Source organism: Chiloscyllium plagiosum, chromosome 5 (genome assembly GCF_004010195.1).
Source record: "Chiloscyllium plagiosum isolate BGI_BamShark_2017 chromosome 5, ASM401019v2, whole genome shotgun sequence".
Lineage (NCBI taxonomy): Eukaryota > Metazoa > Chordata > Chondrichthyes > Orectolobiformes > Hemiscylliidae > Chiloscyllium > Chiloscyllium plagiosum.
In genome coordinates this window covers 121,612,731-121,633,350 of record NC_057714.1, presented here as the reverse complement: position 1 = coordinate 121,633,350, position 20,620 = coordinate 121,612,731, and the positions used below count along the sequence as shown (strand labels likewise).

General features: G+C 44.2%; 1 protein-coding gene across 5 annotated transcripts in view; it reads right to left on the bottom strand.

Moving 5' to 3' along the window:
• zgc:86598 (STKc_CK2_alpha domain-containing protein) overlaps nt 1–20,620 on the bottom strand; it is an 83,102-nt gene that overhangs the window by 61,728 nt on the left and 754 nt on the right. Inside the window, exon 1 of one of the 5 annotated variants that reach the window (XM_043690954.1) lies at nt 19,757–19,817. The exons of 3 other annotated variants lie outside the window; for them this stretch is intronic. The gene's annotated coding sequence lies outside the window, so the exon portion shown is untranslated. Of the gene's footprint in view, nt 1–19,369; nt 19,395–19,756; nt 19,818–20,620 lie in introns of those variants that run through there. One more of the 5 variants, XM_043690956.1, reaches the window with a different exon arrangement.

The window sequence follows — 20,620 nt, the reverse complement described above, 5'->3', positions numbered from 1 at the left end:
TCTCCTGCTGAACACTCTCTGCTCATTCCTGAGGAAGGGCCTGTGCCCGAAACGTCGAATCTCCTGTTCCCTGGATGCTGCCTGACCTGCTGTGCTGTTCCAGCAATAAAGTTTCAACTTTGATCTTTGAGGCACCCTATTCTCTCCAATGTTACCCTTTTGTCCCTTTGGATTCTCCTTAATTCCATTTGCCAAAGCTATCTCCATGTCCCCTTTTTGCCCTGTTGATTTCCCTCTTAAGTATACTCCTACTACCTTTATGCACTTCTAAGGATTCACTCGATCTCTCCTGCCTATACCTTACATATGCTTCCTTCTTTTTCTTAACCAAACTCTCAATTTCTTTAGTCATCCAGCATTCCCTATACCTACCAGCCTTCCCTTTCACCCTAACAGGAATATACTTTCTCTGGATTCTTGTTATCTCATTTCTGAAGGCTTCCCATTTTCCAGCCGTCTCTTACCTGCGAACATCTGCCCCCAATCAGCTTTCGAAAGTTTAGAACATAGAACATAGAACATAGAACATAGAATCTTGCCTAATACCATCAAAATTGGCCTTTCCCCAATTTAAAACTTCAACTTTTAGATCTGGTCTATCCTTTTCCATCACTATTTTAAATCTAATAGAATTATGGTCACTGGCCCCAAAGTGCTCCCCCACTGATACCTCAGTCACCTGCCCTGCCTTATTTCCCAAGAGTAGGTCAAGGTTCGCAACTTCTCTCGTAGGTGCACCCACATACTAAATCATAAAATTTTCTTGTACACACTTAAATTCCTCTCCATCTAAACCCTTAACACTGTGGCAGTCCCAGTCTAGGTCTGGAAAGTTAAAATCCCCTACCATAACCACCCTATTATTCTTTAGCGACCGCACCATTGACAAACTAGCAAGCGCACCACCAGTGCTTCGCCCAGAGACTCACTGAAGATGTTACCTCGTATGGTGACAAAACATCTGAAACTGAACGTTCCAGCTCAGCGAGCAAACCTACATCCAGAACCTCACAATTCTCAAAACTCGCTAAGCAAGCAATGTCATACTAAGTAGGTAACCAGTTTCTTTGTGATGTGGACCAAAGGATAAACATTGGCCAGGTCAGAGGATAATGTCCCGGCTCTTTATACTTTCTCTTGGGACATGAGCACAGGCCCTAAAACTAACATGAGAGAAGGCCATTCAGCCCATCGAATCTGCTCCATTATTTAATTAGATCACGTCTGATCTGATAACCATCAAGTCCACTTTCCTGCTTTTTCTCCAAAACCTTAGATTCCCTTAAGGATTAAAAACCTGGCTCTCTCAGCTTTAAATATATTTCATGGCCCATTCTCCACAGCCCTCAGAGGGAAAAAAAAATCACAGATTCCCTACCCTTGATTCCTCCTCATCTGTCTTCAATTAGCTACTGCTTATTGAAATTACATCCTCTGGACCTACACTTTTCCACAAGGGGAAAACAACTATCCTACCAAATCCCCACAGAAATCCCCTTATTGTGTGTTACAATAATGTCACCTCTCGTTCTTTTAAGTTCAGTAATTTCAGGCCCAATTTATTTCAACTCACCTCGTAAAACAATCCCCCTATACCTGGAATCAGCCAAGTAAATCTTCTCGGGACTATCTCCAATGTCAGTAGGTCTTTCCAGCGTCAGCTGCTCATTTGAATTTTTTTTAAATTCACTCATGCAATGTGGGTGCCACTGGCTGGACCCAGCATTTATTGCCTGTACTTAGTTGCCCCTTAAGAAGGTGGGGGTGAGCTGCCTTCTTGAAACGCTCAAGTCCGTGTGCTGTGGGTTGACCCTCAATGCCCTGAGGGAGGGAATTCCAGGATTCTGACCCAGCAACAGTGAAGGAACGGGGATATATTTCCAAGTCAGGATGGTGAGTGGCTCGGAGGAGAAGTTTCAGGGAATGGTGTTCCCAGGTGTCTGCCACCCAAGATGAGAAGTGGTCTTGGCTTTGGGAGGTCCTGCCTAAGGAACCTTGTCGAAATTCTGAACTGCATTGTTTGGATGGTACACACTGCTGCTTCTGAGCATCAGTGGAGGAGGGAGTAGATGCTTGTGGATGTGGTGTGGTGCCAATCAAGTGGGCTGTATTAGCTTGGATGGTGTCAAGCTTCGAGCATTGTCACCCAGGCAAGTGGGGAGTTTTCCATCACACACCTGACCTGTGCCTTGTAGATGGTTGACAGGCTTCAGGGATACAGGAAGAGAGTTACTCGTTGCAGTATTCCCAGCCTCTAACCTGCTCTTGTAATCACTGCATTTATCTGTATAGTCCAGTTCAGTTTCTGTTCAACAGTAATCCCCAAGATGTTGGTAGTGGGTAATTAGAGACAGTAATGCTATTGAATGTCAAGAGACAATCTAGCCACCATTCTTTATTAGAGCTGGTCCTTGCCTAGCATTTGTAGGGCACAAATGTTATTTGCCATTTCTCAGTCCAAACCTGGATATTATCCAGATCTTGCACCATTTGGATGTGGAATGTTCACTCCCTGGGTTGTGCAGTGCTGAACATTGTGCAATATCACCAAACATCCCTGACTTTATGAAGAAAGGCAGGTCAGTGATGAAGGTGCTGAAAACAGTTGGAGGTCAGAATTTCAGCGATGCCAGTGACATCGAGAGAGCATTTGATTCTCTTCCACTGGAGATGGACGTAGTCTAGTGCCAATGTTGTTAGGCACCAATCAGCCCAAGGTCTGCTGCATGCGTGCACAGTGTCTCCAATTGGTATCACAACTCCATTTTTGAACTGGCTCTACAATGCTTGCTATTTTAGATCGAGACATCGCTGAGAATTTTAGTTATGTGCCAAGAGCATACATGTGAAAATCTTGTGACAATTTATGATCTTGCGTTTGCATGCATGCAGTTATAACTCCTATGTCAACACTGATGGTGGTAAACTGTCACATCGCAATCATGGCCTCCCACCAGTGCAGTAGCTGACCACATGTCCCAGCCCACAGCCAGATTTATATTCTTCAACCAAATTGACTCTTCCCTTTCTAAATTCCTGCAAGTCTTTCTTATGCTGAAAGAAAACGGAAACTCAACCTAAAAATAACAGCTGCTTCAAAATGGCACCCAAATGAAATCAGCTCATCTCTATCTTCTAATCTTTTATTCTGAAGACGACACACAGTCTTCAACGTCTCTGATTAATTGGTAATGTTGCCAAAGGGTTTTCTCAAGTCAACCCACAAGTGTCACAGCATGGAGGAGGATTTACAGACAGTGCAGAGAATGATGAGACCGTATCAGTCTGTCATACAGCAAGCTGTCGTGAGGTTTTTGGTTCAGCAATAACGATGGGGTGAGGAACTCCTTCTTGACACCTCAGCTGCAGGGGCACTCACTCTCTCAGCTTCAAAAGGTCCAATGTGAAAGGCCTTAGGGCTATTTCTGGTAGATTGTGAAATTGCACACAAGGCTCTCACTGTTCCAGATGAGAGAGAAAAAAATACAAGGGCCCACACTCGTCTTTTGATGTAAATGGCAACCAGTTTGTGGTGAAACTGCATTGCTTGTAATCACAATGATTGTATCAGTCAGTCAGTCAGTCTAAGGCAGAACGAACCGCTCCTTTGAAACTCAGATAAGAATTTCAAAAGCCTATTTACTTGTTCCTGAAACTCAAAGTAGTGTCACCAGCCAGGGAAAGCACTCTCTGAAGCTCTGGGAATTTTTCCCGTTCAGTCAACCACACAAACATCAGCAAGGAAGAAACAGCATTCTCCCCAGAGAGAAGCTCAGATTATTATCAGGCAGATTTTGGGGAGGGGATAAAACGATAAAATAAAGAGGGTAAGTCTCACGTGCACAACTGTACTCTTTCACTCTGAACTGCACCCGAGAGCCACTGTCAGCACTGCTACAACTTTTAACTGTGCCTTTTCCAATAAAGGGAAACAACAAAGCAATAGAGCAGGGGAGTAATTTGGGTAATGATAAACAGATTGTGACAGAAGGGACAGAACACACAAACTTGAAGAGTGTATCATCAGATAAGTCTGGGATTGCAAAAATGGCCTTGAAAATGTTTAACATCCTGTGTCACAATGCTGGCAGAATTTAATATAATCATTGAATTTTACAGTACAGGAGACCATTCGACCCATCTGGCTGTACTGACTCCTGAAAGACCAAACAAAGAGATGAATTGTTAGCATAAATGGAAATAAATATGTATGATCTGGGAAGCATTTGAGACAGGTTGAGAGGTAATCAAAGGAAACCAGCCGATGTACCATACTTGGATTTCCATGAGGCATTAGATAAGCTGCCACATTAAAGGTTACTGCATACGTACTGTGGCACAGGGAACAACCAATTAGCTCACCAACCCTTTACCCACATCAACAGGATGCAAGAGGTCGGGATTAATGGGTTATTCTCAGTTTAGAAAGTTTTAACCAATGGACGTCCACAAGGATAGTTGCTGGGTCATCAACTTCCCTGTCAGGCAAAAGCCCTTCCTGATGAAGGGCTTTTGCCTGAAACATCAATTTTCCTGCTTCTTGGATGCTGCCTGACTTGCTGTGCTTTTCCAGCACCATTCTAATGTAGGCTCTGATCTCCAGCGTCTATAGTCCTTACTTTTGCCTAACTTCCCCTGTCAGCCCCTTAGGATGTTTCTTCTTCCTTGAGATGTATTTCTGCTGCCTCCTGAATTATCCCCGGAAAGTCCTGCCAGCGCTACTCTACCATATTCCTGTGAGGCTCTTTTCCAATAAACTCTGGCCAGCTCCTGCCTCATGTTTTAATAGTTATCTTTACTCACACAAATGATTTGAATGCGAGCATAACAGGTACAGTTAGTAAGTTTGCAGATGACACCAAAATTTGAGGTGTAGTGGACAGCAAAGAGAGTTACCTCTGATTACAACAGGATCTGGACCAGATGGGCCAATGGGCTGAGAAATGGCAGATGGAGTTTAATTCAGATAAATGCGAGATGCTGCATTTTGGGAAAGCAAATCTTAGCAGGACTTATACACTTAATGGTAAGGTCCTAGCGAGTGTTGCTGAACAAAGAGACCTTGGAGTGCAGGTTCATAGCTCCTTGAAAGTAAAGTTGCAGGTAGATAGGATATTGAAGAAGGCGTTTGGTATGCTTTCCTTTATTGGTCAGAGTATTGAGTACAGGAGTTGGGAGGTCATGTTGCAGCTGTACAGGACATTGGTTAGGCCACTGTTGGAATATTGCATGCAATTCTGGTCTCCTTCCTATCGGAAAGATGTTGTGAAACTTGAAAGAGTTCAGAAAAGATTTACAAGGATGTTGCCAGGGTTGGAGGATTTGAGCTACAGGGAGAGGCTGAACAGGCTGGGGCTGTTTTCCCTGGAGCGTCAGAGGTTGAGGGGTGACCTTATAGAGGTTTACAAAATTATGAGGGGCATGGATAGGATAAATAGACAAAGTCTTTTCCCTGGGGTCGGGGAGTCCAGAACTAGAGGGCATGGGTTTAGGGTGAGGGGGGAAAGATATGCAAGAGACCTACTTCTTCACACAGAGGGTGGTACGTGTATGGAATGAATTGCCAGGGGATGTGGTGGAGGCTGGTACAATTGTAACATTTAAGAGGCATTTGGATGGGTATATGAATAGGAAGGGTTTGGAGGGATATGGGCCAGGTGCTGGCAGGTGGGACTAGATTGGGTTGGGACATCTGGTCGGCATGGACGGGTTGGACCGAAGGATCTGTTCCCAGGCTGTACATCTCTATGACTCTATAACTGTAATACCATTACATCAGATTCCAGCCACTCCCTCTGAAACTGCAGAGTCAGTGACCATTATACTATGGTCATTGCCTTCTCAGGGTTCCTTTACCTACGGCTCCCTAATCAAGTCTGCATCATTACACATTACCAAATTCAGAATTGCTTGATCCCTAGTGGGCTCTGCCCTAAGATGCATCTTGCATTCCACAAATTCCTTTTCCTAAGATCTGCTAACATACTAATTTTCCTAATCCAGCTACATATTGAGGACCCCTATGATGAGCGACAGGTTTAGACCGTGGATTTGGATCGGTTCCAGCGTGGAGGGCCAAAGGACCTGTTCCTGGGCTGTAAATTTTCTCTGTTCTTTTTTGTTCCTTATTATTGCAATAGTTCCTTTCTTACATAATGTAAACTTCACAACTTTAATAACTTTATGGATTGAATGAAGCAGCATTAACTTTTTCTGGAATAAACTGTTTCTCGAGATGACAAGCTGTTATAGAGACTGAAAGCAATTAGCCATGTCTTGGCAAGATTATCAAACTGCTTTAACTCCTGCTGATAAACTGGATGCTTTATGCACTCAGGACAAGGATTGGCCTGCAGAAGAACTTAAGGAGTTAATTGCAGGAAAAGCTGCATTTTAAACAGACAGCGTACCCTGAATGTAACAAACTACAGGGGAGCTGCTTCTGATATGAAGGCAAGCCACAGACTGGAGGTCTCCAGAAATGTAATCAACGGTAGGGACAAAAAAATGTTATGAATCATCAATAATGTCACACCACAAACTTGAAAGAGAGAAACTTGCATAAGAATCCAACACCAGAACAAGTCAGTAGCAGAACTTCAAAGAACAACATTGCACAAGGATCGAACCCCAGACACTTGCGAGAGACAGATTGCTATTGGTGAAATCCTGGCCAGATTCCATCAATAGCTGAAAAATGTGTTGCTGGAAAAGCGCAGTAGGTCAGGCAGCATCAAAGGAGAAGGAGAATCAACGTTTCGGGCATAAGCCCTTCTTCAGGAATTCCTGGAGAAGGGCTTATGCCTGAAACATCGATTCTCCTTCTCCTTTGATACAGCCTGACCTGCTGCGCTTTTCCAGCAACACATTTTTCAGCTCTGAGCTCCAGCATCTGCAGTCCTCACTTTCTCCCAGATTCCATCAATAATAAGGTAACAGCCAAGTTGAGTTGCGAGGCTTATCTTACTGACTTGAGGGGTCTTATTTTGGTTGCTACATGCAATAATAATTTAAATCATTGTTTCAGTACTTGACTATGGGAGATTTTTTTTATGAGTCATCAAATTAAAAGGTGACATGCAATGAATTTACCCACAACATATACCTTTTCTATTTCCTGGTTTATTTTCTTCCCTACATCCTGACTACTGGTAGAAGGCCAGTACACAACTTCAATCAGGGTTTTATTTTCCCCTTTGTGGTTCCTCAACTCCACCCCTATTCCAGCATCGCCCCAATCAATTTAAACTGTACAGAACACAGAACAGCACAGCACAGGAACAGGCCCTTTGGCCTATGATGTTGTACCGAACATGATGCCAAATTAAACTAATCCCTTCTGCTGACCTTGATCCATATCCCTTCGTTCCTTGTGCTTATGTAAAAGTCCCTTAAATGCCCTTATCGTATCTGGCTCCACTGTCACCCCTGGCGGTGTGTCCCAGATTCCTATCACTCTATGTAAAAATACTTGCCCCTCACATCCCCTTTGAATTTTCCCCATTTACCTTAAATGCATGCGCCCTAGTATTAGACATTTCAACTTCGGGAAGAAAGACTTTGACTGTCAACCCTACCAATGCATCTCATAATTTTACAGATTTCTATCAAGTCTCCCCTCAGCCTCCGCTCCTCTAGAGGAAACAACCTGAGTTTTTCTAGCTTCACCTTATAGCTTATACCTCTAGTCCAGACAGCATCCTGGTAAATCTCTTCTGTACCATCTCCAAAACCTCCACATCCTTCCCATAATGTGGTGACCAGAACTGAACACAGTATTTTAAGTGCTGCCTAACCAAGGTCTTATAAAGCTGCAACAGTTCTCAGACCAATAAAAGCAAGCATGTTATATGCCTTCTTAACAATCTTATCTACTTGTGTGGCGACTTTCAGGGAACTATGGACTTGAACCCCAAGATCTCTCTGTACATCAATGTTGTTCAGGGTCCTGCCATGAACTGTATACTTTAACTTAACATTTGATCTCGCAAAATGCAGCACCTCACGCTTACCCAGGTTAAACTCCATCTGCCATTTCTTTGCCCATATCTGCAACTGATCTATATCCTGCTGTATCCTTTAACAACCTTCTACACTATCCACAACTCCACCGATCTTTGTATCGTCTGCAAATGTACTAACCCACCCAACTATGTTTTCATCCAAGTCATTTATATACATCACAAACAGCAGTGATCCCAGTACGGATCCCTGTGAAACACCACAGTCATGAATCTCCAGCCTGAAAATCATCCATCACTACCCTCTGCCTTCTATGGCAAGTCAATTCTGAAGCCATGCAGCCAAGTGACTGTGGATCCGATACATCTGAATCTTCTGGATGAACCCACCAAGACAGACCTTGTCGAAAGCCTTACTAAAATCCATGAAGACAACATCCAAGAATCCCTTACCTTGCCATCTCCTGTCCTTCCTCCTGACTGGAACATGCCAGTCCTGAGCCCTCCCCAGCAGGCCTTTAACCAATTCCCATATATCAAGTGTGGACTTACCCAATAACAGCTCCTCCCAATTAACATTCCCTAGCTCCTGTCTAATACTGATGTAATTTGCCCATCCCCAGTTTAGTGCCTTGCCACAAGGCCTTGACTTATCCTTATTCATAGTTATCTTAAAACTTGAATACTGCTTTTCGTGTTTCCTGGCAAAGTGGACAAGTTCATATTTTTCTGTTTGATCGTCTATCTGCCAATTTATTTGCCCTATTCAACCTATCTAGACCCTTTTGCAGACTCTACAAGTTCACTAAAACTAGCTTTCCTACATCCTCTGGTGTCATCAGCAAATGTAGCAACCCTGGATAAATCTCTTCTGCGCCCTCTCCAATGCATTCACATCCCTTACACAATGTGGATTCTAGAACTGCACATTTCATCACCCTGCCCCCACCACCCAGTTTTTCATGCAGCTCCCCCTACACCCACCCCCAGTCCTGAAGAAGGGTTACACCCCGAAACGTCGACTTCTGCCCCTCCTGATGCTGCATGGCTGCTGTTCTTCCAGCCTCCTACCTGTCTACTTTGGGTTCCAGCATCTGCTGCTTTTAAACTCTTACTGAGTTAAGAGTAGGTAGGTTATGCTGAAAGTGTATAAGACATTGTTTGGGCCACAGGGGCTAGAGTATTGTGCGCAGTTCTAGAATCCACTTTGTGTAAGGGATGTGAATGCACTGGAGAGGGCGCAGAAGAGATTTATCCAGGTGTTGCCTGGGCTGGAGAGTTTAACTCACGGAGAAAGATTGAACAGACTCAGGCTGTTTTACTCAGAGCAGAGGAGATTGAGATGTACAAAACTGAGGGACACAGACAGGAAGAAAGTTTGCCCTTGATGGAGGGATCAATGACCAGGAGGCATAGGTTTAAGGTAAGCAGCAGAGGGTTTAGAGGGAACGTGAAGATGAATGTTATCATCCAGAGGGCAGTGGGAATCTGGCACTCACTGCCTGCAAGGCTTTTTCTGTGCTGCCAATATCTGTGACTCTATGGCTGAATAAGATAGAATTCTGATAGTCAGGGAGTTAAAGGTTAGGAGGAACAGACAGAAAAAAGCTGCTGTAATCAGCCAAGATCTGAAGGAATGATGGAGCTGGTTTAAAGGACTGAATTGAAAAATGTGATGCTGGAAAAACACAGCAGGCCAGACAGCATCCGAGGAACAGGAGAATCGACGTTTCGGGCATAAGCCCTTCTTCAGGAATAGCATCTCCAGCATCTGCAGTCCTCACTTTCTCCTCAAAGGACTGAATGACCTAATCCTCCCTGTGTGTACATGAATCCTGGGCCTATGGACCTGACACCACACCTTGCAGGATTTAATTCACTGGGCAATTACCTGTTGTTTATCAAGGCTCACATTTCAGGAGAATGCAGACTCATTGACCAGGATTAGTGTATGCAATAGTGTGGCACTGGAAAAGCATAGCAGGTCAGGCAGCTTCCAAGGAGCAGGAGAGTCGACATTTTGGGCATAAGCCCTTCATCAGGAACATGATCATATTTTTCAACTCTGATCGCCAGCATCTGCAGTCCTCACTTTCTTCTTAGTGTACGTAGCAGCCAATTTTAAAATCAAGTTGAATTTACGGTAACAGATTAAATCCAGGAAAAGAAATAATTAAGATTTAAACTGAAATTCAAAATCTACACTCAATCAGTATTAAAAGGTTACATTTGAAAGGTGAACAGATGAAAGAAGTCTCAATGATTGATTAAGAAAAAGCGTTGAGAGATTGTAGCTCAAGGAGGGAAATCTTTTTTTTTGAAACTGCAATCAAACTTCATGTTAGAGACTGCAGCAAACACAACACAGCTCCTAAACCATGGTACACACAGCTCCATTCCCACCACAACACTAACCACTGGCCAGGAATAATGTCTATGGAATCATTTACAATCATCTGAGACAGCTGACAGGATCACTGAGGTTCAGTTGTGGAAGTATTCACAAAATCACTGTAGCAGAGAAGAGACCATTCTGCCCATCATGCCCACATTGGCTCTCCAAGTAAGCAATTCAATCAGAGAGATAGAGATGTACAGCACGGAAACAGACCCCCCCAGTGCAACTTGTCCATGCCAACCAGATATCCTAAATTAATTTAGTCCCATTTGCCACCGTTTAGCCTATATCGTTCTGAACCTTTTCTATTCACATATCCAACTAGATGCCTTTTTAACATTTTAATTGTACCAGCCTCCACCATTTCCTCTGGCAGTTCATTCCATATACGTACAACCCTCTGCATAAAAAAAGTGCCCCATAAGTCCCTTTTAAATCTTTCCACTCTCATCTTAAACCTTTGCCCACTACCCCAGGGAAAAGACCTTCAATATTCACCCTACCCATGCCCCTCATGATTTTATACACCTCTATAAGGTTACCCCTCAGCCTCTGACGCTCCAGGGAAAACAGCCCCAACCTATTCAGCCTCTCCCTATAGCTCAAACCCTCCAACTCTGGCAACACTCATTGCCACTCTCTTGTCTTCTCTATGTAACCCTGCACATTATTAAACAAAACTGAAAATGCTGGAGAATCTCAGCAAGTCTGGTATCATTGTACAGAGAACAGCAGAGTTAACATTTCGAGTCCAGTTGAATTGAAGAGTATTGTGTGTGTGAGTGTAAGTGTATAAGGTGGGTTGATGCATAAATGAAGACAGTGTCGAGAGACAGACAGAGAAAGAAAAGGGAAGCAGAAAAAAAAGGGATTACTGTTAGAAAGCCAGGGAATGTGTGATAATAGTTGAAAATAACCGTGCTGGGAGCAACCCATACAGGACACGGGAACGGTCGGAGGTTTACACACTTTTCAGGTAACAATCCAACCTGCCTCCACCAGACCCTCAGGCAGCGCATTCCAGGCCCAAACTACTTGCTGTTTGAAGTAAGTTCTCCTCATGCCACAAGTACTTCTTTTGGCAATTATAGGCAGTCCCTGATTTACAAATCTCCAGCCTACAAACGCTCTTACTGACTAACGGGTCCCATACAGGGTGTATTAAGAATTTTAAAGATCCTACTAACAAACATTTCCTGTATTTTGTATTGCCTTACACTGTGTTCCAACTTACATACAACCGATTTGCAAATGTACTCAATAACAGAGGCATAGGTTTAAGGTAAGCAGCAGAGGGTTTAGAGGAAACGTGAAGATGAATGTTATCATCCAGAGGGCAGTGGGAATCTGGCACTCACTGCCTGCAAGGCTTTTTCTGTGCTGCCAATATCTGTGACTCTATGGCTGAATAAGATAGAATTCTGATAGTCAGGGAGTTAAAGGTTAGGAGGAACAGACAGAAAAATGCTGCTCCACTTTTAATCTGTGCATTCTCATTCTTGATCGTTCGACAAGCGGAAACAGTTTCCCCTGATCTCCCAGAGACCATATGATTTTGAACACCTCGAACAGATCTCCTCCCAGCTTCTCATCTTCAAGAGAAACAATCCAGTTCCCTGTATTTTGTAAGGATTTAATAGCCAGGTCAGCATTTACAAGGTTTCATTACAACAGTACAACTATTAGATTAATGTCAGTATATTTATCCTAGACTCTTATTTACAGTAAATACTGTTAAGTGAAGTGAATCAACATTGCGGACAGAGAAATTGCCAATACCCAGGGAAGCAAATTACTTGTAAACAACTTTCTGACCATTACTGACAACTCAACAAATATTTTCAATAGCAGTTACATTGTGGCTTTGCTGCCAGGTCTGAAATTACAATTTAATTGACTCAATTTCTCACAGTGGAACTCAAATGCTGGATTTCCATTACCATTAGACTACTGCGTGAACAGTAACCATACATTACCAATACGATTGAACTCGAAACAAAGATACAATTTGGAGAGGAAGATCAGTTTGGACTATGGCAAGCCTGATTTCACTGTGGACTGAGTAGTGTTCGCAAGTAGCTGTCTAGTTGTCCTCACAAAGCACAGATGTGACCCAGACAATATCTGGACCCTCTCAAAGGATCCGAACTCACATTCCAATCCCAAATCAGAAAAATAACCTCTAACCCATCATTAATTCCAGACAGGATGACCATAAGACTATAAGGCATAGGAACAGATTTAGGTCATTTGGCCTATTGAGTTTGTTCTGCTATTCGATCACGGCTGATGTGTTTCTCAACCCCATTCTCCTGCCTTCTCCTTGTAACCCCTAATTCCTTTATTAATCAAGAACCTATCTATCATTGCTTTAAATACACTCTGGCTTGACCTCCGCAGATGTCTGTGGCACAGATTCCCCACCATCTGGCTGAAGAAACTCCTCCTCATCTCAGTTCTATCCCTTCACCCTGAAGCTGTGCCCTCAGATCCTACTGGTGGAAACATCTTCTCCATGTCCCCCTATCCAGGCGTCTCAATATTCTGTAACTTTCAACCAGATTCCACCCCCCACCCCCACCCACCCAACCCTTCCAAACTCCATCGAGTACAGACCCAGAATCCTCAACCACTCCTCACATAACAAGCCCTTCATGCCCAGGAGCATTCTTATGAACCCCGTCTGGACCCCCTCCAACACCACACCCTCCTCTGACCTATCACCATTACACCCACCTATTGCACTCTCAGCTCCCTTCCCCCCAGCCCTACCCCCATCCCCTCAGCTCACAAGCCTCATTCCGGATGAAGGGCTCTTGCCCGAAATGTCGATTCTCCTGCTCCTCGGATGCTGCCTGACCAAGCTGTGCTTTTCCAGCACCACTCTTATTGGCTCTGACCTCCAGCACCTGCAGTCCTCACTTTCTTCTAGCACCTCTGAAAGGCCTGGCTCCAATTTTGTGTTTGTTCTGGGCTCTTTCCACAAGAGGGAATTGTTCTTCAATCTAACTTACTGAATGCCTTTGAAACATCCTGATGAACACCTTCTCAACTCAAGGAAATCTGGCGAGTCTGTGCTATACTCCCTCCAATTATCCTTCCTGAGTTGTGGGACCCACAAGTGAACCCAGTTACACCTGATGAGTCTGATAGATAAGGGTGGCATTTTCAGACTGGCAAACTGTAACTAGCGGATTGCCACAGACAACAATGCCATGGCCACAATTATTTGCAATAAATATTAATGATTCTGATTAGGAAAGCAATTATACCATAACCAGGTTTGCCAATGACAAATATAGGTGGCAAGGCAACTGTTGAAAATGACAGAGTCTGCAGAGAGATGTAAACAGTTTAAGTGAGTGAGCAAGAAACTCAGCAGACAGAATACAGTATAGGGAAAAATGAGATAATGCATCTTAGCAGGAAGAACAGAGTGTTCAACATTATTTTAATGGGGAAAATCTGCAGGACAATTTGGGAGCACTCCTACATCAATCACAAAAAGGTTTGCATTGAAGTTGAGCGAGTAATAGAAAAGGCATATAGAGAAGGTCTTTATTTCAAATAGAATGGAACATAAAAGTAGGGAAGGTTTTCTAAAACTGTACAAGGCACTAGACAGACCACAGCTGGAATACTGTGAACAGTTCTGGGCCCCTTATCAATGCAAAGACATACTGGCATTGGCAGGCCAAAGATGGCTCACTCGGCTGACCCGAGGTATGGAGGGATTTTCTTAGGCAGAGAGGTCAACTCGATCGGGCCTGTACCCTCTGGAATTCACAAAAATGAAAGGCAATCTTATTGAAACATACAGGATTTGTCGGACCTTAACAGAGGAGATATGGAAAGGTTACTTCCCCTTGTGGGAGAGTCTGGGACCAGAAGGCATTACCTCAGAGTAAGGGATTGCAGACAGAGATGAGGAAGTATTCTTCCTTTGAGGTGTAACTCTTTGCCATAGAGAGTCAGTAAGTATAGTTAAGGATGATCTAAACAGATTTTTAATCAGTAAGAGAATAAGGTTTATGGTGAAAAGGCAGGAAAGTGGAGTTGGGATTTACAGATCAGCCATGATCTCACCGAATGGCAGAGCAGAATTGAAGGGCTGAATGGCCTCCTTCTGCACCTCTCTCTTATGGTCTTTGTGGTAACTACGACTGACCCTGTGTATTTACCATTTTATACAAAACATTTTCTGCCTTCCCAAACTCCATCTATAAAGCAAAACTCAAATACTCCCCATGTGCCTGGATGGGTGTAGCTCTAACAACACTCAAGAAGCTCAACACCATACAGGCAAAGCAGACCGCTTAACTGGTACGCGATTCACCATCTTCAACATCCCCTCCCTCCACCACTGACACTCATCAGAGTATACTGTTTCCAAGATACACTGCAGAAATTCACCAAAGATCCTCAGAAAGCCCCTTCCAAACCCATCACCACTTCCATCTAAAACGTGGAGGGCACAGATGCATAGAAACACCACCATGGGCAGGGTCCTCTCCAGACACGCACCATCTCGACTTGGAACGAAATTACCGTCATTAACCTCCATCAAGTGACTGCAGCAGTTCATAATGGTAGCTCACTAACATTGGAGTAAGGCATCAGATCACAGCAGCTTTCAATGTCGACTACTTAGAACAGCAATATTCACTGCATGATCCTTTGGCTGCTTAGAGTTCACACTGGTCTTTTCTGTAGCCTAGGATAGGATAATACGTTTGGGTTGGATACTTTTCAGAGGGTCGGTGTGGACATGTTGGGCTGAAGGGCCTGTTTCCACACTGTAGGGTTTGTGTGGATTTTGCTCTCACCTCCCTGCCCAACCCATCAAACCTCCTGCGCTGAACCCTCTCAAGGTCTTACTGCCCCTCTTGTGAGCCCCTGCTCAGGAGTGGGAAGCAACAAATGCAGGAGGGTCAGCAAGGGGGAGCATCAGATAGAGAACCAGCATGAGGAAGAGACAACAAGCAGAGGCAAGTATAAAGGGTAATGGAGCCATTCAGAATTAGTAAGTTATAAATGTGCACTTGGCCTACTGTACACAGTTACTAATACATTAATCACCAGGTTGTGTTTTTATTTCTTCATTCTTTCATGGGATGTGAGAGTGAGCAGCAAGGCCAGCATTTGCTGCCTATTAATCACTGTCCTTGAGATTAGTGTCTTGCTCAGTCATGTCAGAGGGTAGGTAATGCTGTAAATCTGGAGTTAGACCCAGACTGGGTAAGGATCGCAGATTCCCTTCTCTAAAAGGACACTAATGAAACAGGGTGGGTTTTTATGACAACCATTGCTGAGAGCAGCTTTACAAATTGAACTCAAATTCCAACAGCTGCCATGTCTGCAGACCTTCGTCGGGGCCCCTGGCTCATTAATCCTGAGACATTACCACTACGTCACGATTCCCCAAGTACCAAGATTCCTTATGAAAACAATCCACAAAGTAAGCAACTTTTAAAGTCTACTTGCAACTCTATTAAAATTTCCCAGAATCCCAAGTGTTAATTAATAAATTTCACCTCAAAGGACAGGCAGATACTTCGGAATACCACCCCCTGTATTTTTCCCTCTGAGCCACTCACCGGCCTGACTTGGGAATACAAATCACCATTCCTTCAGTGTCGCTGGGTCAGAATCCTGGAATTCCCCTCCCAAAAGCACTGAGAGTTCAGGGACAACCAAAGGACTACAGCAGTTCAAGAGAGTAGCTCCTCACCACCTTCTCAAGAGCAGTTATGGATGGGCAATGAATACTGGCCTCAGCAACGCTTACTCAAAAATCAAAGAATGAAAAAAACAATTTCCAGGCAGCAGTCACCGGATTCAAGAAATAAACAGGAGCATTTAAGAGCAGCAGAAATTAAGGATCACAATATTAAAACCTGAAATAGAGCTCTTCACACCCTGAGAACAGAATCTTGGCAGCACAGTCCCTCAACTCAGCAACAGAAAACACTTGTAGAACATTGATCACACTGTGCAAACACAGCAGAGCTCTGCATCCTTTTGGATTCGAACTTCACCACAGAAACTCCTGTCCAAAATGCACATTTAAACAAACACAGCCCAGACATCTAAAACAACCCACACGCCGAACAAATTTAAATTCTTCAACCACCCATTCATTAAGCGTGCTTGGTAAGGCCAACTATGAGGCAGGAATGCTCTCAGGCACCCCACAGAAACACCACCCACAAACACAATGTAATCACCGAGCTCGAGTGAAGCCCTCGATTACAAAACACAAACTGGCAAAGCACACACCTTTAATCCCAGAGTGACAGCAGAGGAATCAAAATGAAACACATAAGACAGAAAAGAAAAATTCATATATACATAAAATATGCCTTTTCACATCTTCAGCTCCCAAAACATATCGGACAGGCCACTCATTGATAATGAAGCTGTGAATTAATGCACAGCAAGTCCTGAAAGCAGCAATGCGTTCGTGAGCAGATAATCTGTTTTTCATTAAAATGCCAGTTGAGTGTTAAACATTGCCTGCTCTTCGACTCGTGCATGGACTCTGCATTCAGCCAGGGCAGAGAAACACAGAAACATGGAAAACAGGAGCTGGGGTAGGACACTCAACATGATGATGGCTGATTCAGTGCCTTGCTGCCGCTTGCTTCTCCCCTTTACCCTTTGACCCCATTAGCCTTAAGAACCATATCCGTCTCCTTCTTGAAAATATTCAATATTTTGGCCTCAACCACTTCCTGTAGAAATCAATTCCACAGGCTCACCACTCTCCTCATCTCAGTCCGACATGATCTACCACAAAGCGCAGAGCTCCCTCAGCACCGACCCTCCGACAGTGCGGTGCTCCCTCGGCGCTAACCCTCACACAATGCAGCTCTCCCTCAGCACTGACGCCTACTCCCCGCTCCCCTCACCCGCCCACCCACCTACCCACCAACCAACACACACACACACACCAGGTAGCCCATCACCACCTTAAGGGCAATTCAGGATGGTTACTCAAATTTTCTGATGAGACTGGGTGAAATTCCAATACATAGCGTCGAGGCAAAGTAAATCTTTCCTTTGGTGAGGAGTCCCGAGCTACCACGGTATACCAGGTGGATAAGACCATAAGACGTATGAGCAGAAATCAGGCCATTCAGCCCATTGAGTCTGCTCTGCCATTCAATCATGGCTGATAGATTTCTCAACCCCATTCTTCCTGTAACCCTTGATACTCAAGAACCCATCTATTTCCATTTTAAATGTACTCAGTGACCTGGCCTCCAAAGCCTTCTATGGTAATGAATTCTATAGATTCACCACTCTTTGGCTGAAGAAGTTTCTCCTTATCTCCATCTTAAAAGGTCTTCCCTTTACGCTAAGGCTGCGCCCTCAGGTCCTAGTCTCTCCTACCCAATCTTCCCAATGTCTACTCTGTCCATGCCACTCAGTATTTTGTAATTTTCAATTAGACCTCCCTTTATCCTTAGGAGAAAATGAGGACTGCAGATGCTGGAGATCAGAGCTTAAAAACGTGTTGCTAGAAAAGCACAGCAGGTCAGGCAGCATCAAAGGAGCAGGAGAATCGACGTTTCGGGCATAAACCCTTCTTCAGGAATGAGGAGGGTGTGCCAAGCAGGCTAAGATAAAAGGTAGGGAGGAGGGACTTAGGGGAAGGGCGCTGGGAATGCAATAGGTGGAAGGAGGTTAAGGTGAGGGTGATAGGCCAGAGATGGGGTGGGGGTGGAGAGGTCGGGAAGAAGATTGCAGGTCAAGAAGACGGTGCTGAGTCTGAGGGTTGGGACTGAGAAAAGGTGGAGGGAGGGGAAATTCCCCAATCCTCTGGTTTCTGACTGTCCTTCACCACATTATACGCTTTTTCGCTGTTCTTGACTTCCCTAGTCAGCCATGGTTGCTTCATCCTCCCTGTACCACACTTCGTTTTTGCTAGGGATGAATTTTGACTGTCTCTCACCAACATGCTGTACTCTCAGCTCTTTACTCAAATACTCCAATTCCTTTGTAAGAAATCCATTTGTTGTTGGTGTTGACTTCCTGGACAAGATACCAAATCTTTTAAAATATAAACACTTCCTCGTCTGTTACCATTAAAAAAATGTCAGTTTTGCTTTTATGATAGATAACTTTGCACATGCCTGCCCACCCACTTAACCTGATTTTATCCCCTGCAGCCTCTGTGCCCTCCACACTAGAGGGTCATTTAGCTCAGTTGGCTGGACGGCTGGTTTGTGACACAGAGTGGCGCTAACAGTGTGGGTTCAATTACTGCTCTGGCTGAGGTTACTGCGAAGGACTCTCCCTCTCAACATCCTCCCTCTCCTGAAACATGGTGACCCCTGGTTTAACCACCGCCAGTTGTGTCTCTAATAAGACTGCAGCCCTGTGGTAAGTCAATGGACTTGACCCATAAAAGCCCTTCTCATCAGGAACATCCTTCCTATATTTACATTGCTCAAGAATATCCCACTAGAATTTTATAGATTTCTATGAGATATCCCTCATGCTTTGTGATAACACTGCACAGTACCTGATCAAAGCTTTTTTTGAAAACCTAAGTTAAGCACATCCACTGTAATGTCCCTTATCCATTTTAATAATTAGAACTTCAAAAACCGCAGATTTGTCAAGACACAACTTTCCGTCGATAAATTGGTTCTGGATCAGAATAGGATAGTATGAGGAACACAAATACATTCGCACACTTTGCCCACGTTCACCCCGTTCCAATTCTTGGGAACTGTTGCAGAATATCCGGAATCCATGTTTTGTCTGTGACAAAAGGTACTCGAGTGACTGCGAAACACATCAAGATGTGTAAGAATCAGGAAAGACCATCCTGAAACATACATCTTTCCTTTCTCCCTCCATCCTATAGCACTTGGGCTAAGACAATGATCAGCGCCTGTGGGGGAAAAATAAATCCTCACAAAAATAAAGGCCCAGTCCCTTGGACTCTTGTGCAGGGCACTGCACCCTGTCCAAGCAATGAACAGATTCAGAGACTCACCTCTGACATAATGACAGACAAGATTAATCCACTCACGGTCCCTTCCTCAGATACAAGCACATCATGGAAATTATGACCGTTCAGGAAGTGATTGTCAAACTTCCAAACACAGGGCCACGGGGGGAGTATACAGTGAGAACTTTGGCAGTATATCTCTGCATTCCAATCAACAACTGCACAGAGACCAGACCTTGATACATAAGCTATCCGTCTTAAGACTCAGCTGCTGCAAAGGGGAGAAATCCAAATCTCTGTTCAAATACATGCCTCAAACGTAACAGCAATCCTGTGCGCTGCAGTAGATAAAACGGACAGCAACAAAAGGTCAGTTCTGAAACAGCAACACCCTCATGAAAATCTCTCTTCAAAAGGAGGAGTAAAACTCACCCACAACAGCCACTGTCCCCAGGGCAGGGCAGAACAAGCAGGGAAATGCATTCAGACTGTCTCCACAAAGCCAACTCCCCAGCTTCTGCCTGTCTAACACGAGGCAAATAGCACAGAGGTGTTACAGGATAATTACATACATTTCATAACGAGAGATCTGCGTGCGAAAACTGTAACATACAACACCACAAATTCCACCAACTGCACCAAAATCTGCATGGAATTACACATCTTTAAATTAAAACTGAATTACATTCCCAGCTTGCATTGTTTTGGCGTTAATTATTTTCTCGGGGACGCATATTATAAATTTCACAAGAAATTTCACACACTGCACTCAAATTCAAACATGTAGGGGAGGCTGAAACATCTTCCCGCCACACAATCACTGTCTAACATGAACATATATTTAAAAAAAAACTTTACAAATGGGGCTGAGTTGATTAGATTAGATTAGATTACTTACTGTGTGGAAACAGGCCCTTCAGCCCAACAAGTCCACACCAACCCTCCGAAGAGCAACCCAGACCCATTCCCCTACATTTACCCCTTTACCTAACACTACGGGCAGTTTAGCATGGCCAATTCACCCAACCTACACATTTTTGGACTGTGGGAGGAAACCGGAGCACCTTTAGGAAACCCACGCAGACACAAGGAGAATGTGCAAACTCCACACAGACAGTTGCCTGAAGCGGGTATTGAACCCGGGTCTCTAGCACTGTGAGGCAGCAGTGCTAACCACTGTGCCACCATGAGCTATCAGGTGTCACTGGGGGGAATGGGGAGGAGGGACAGGCAAAGAGGCAAGCTACAAACAAGAAGGTAAAGGCGGATTCCAGTGAAGAGGTTGGGAGCGAGGGG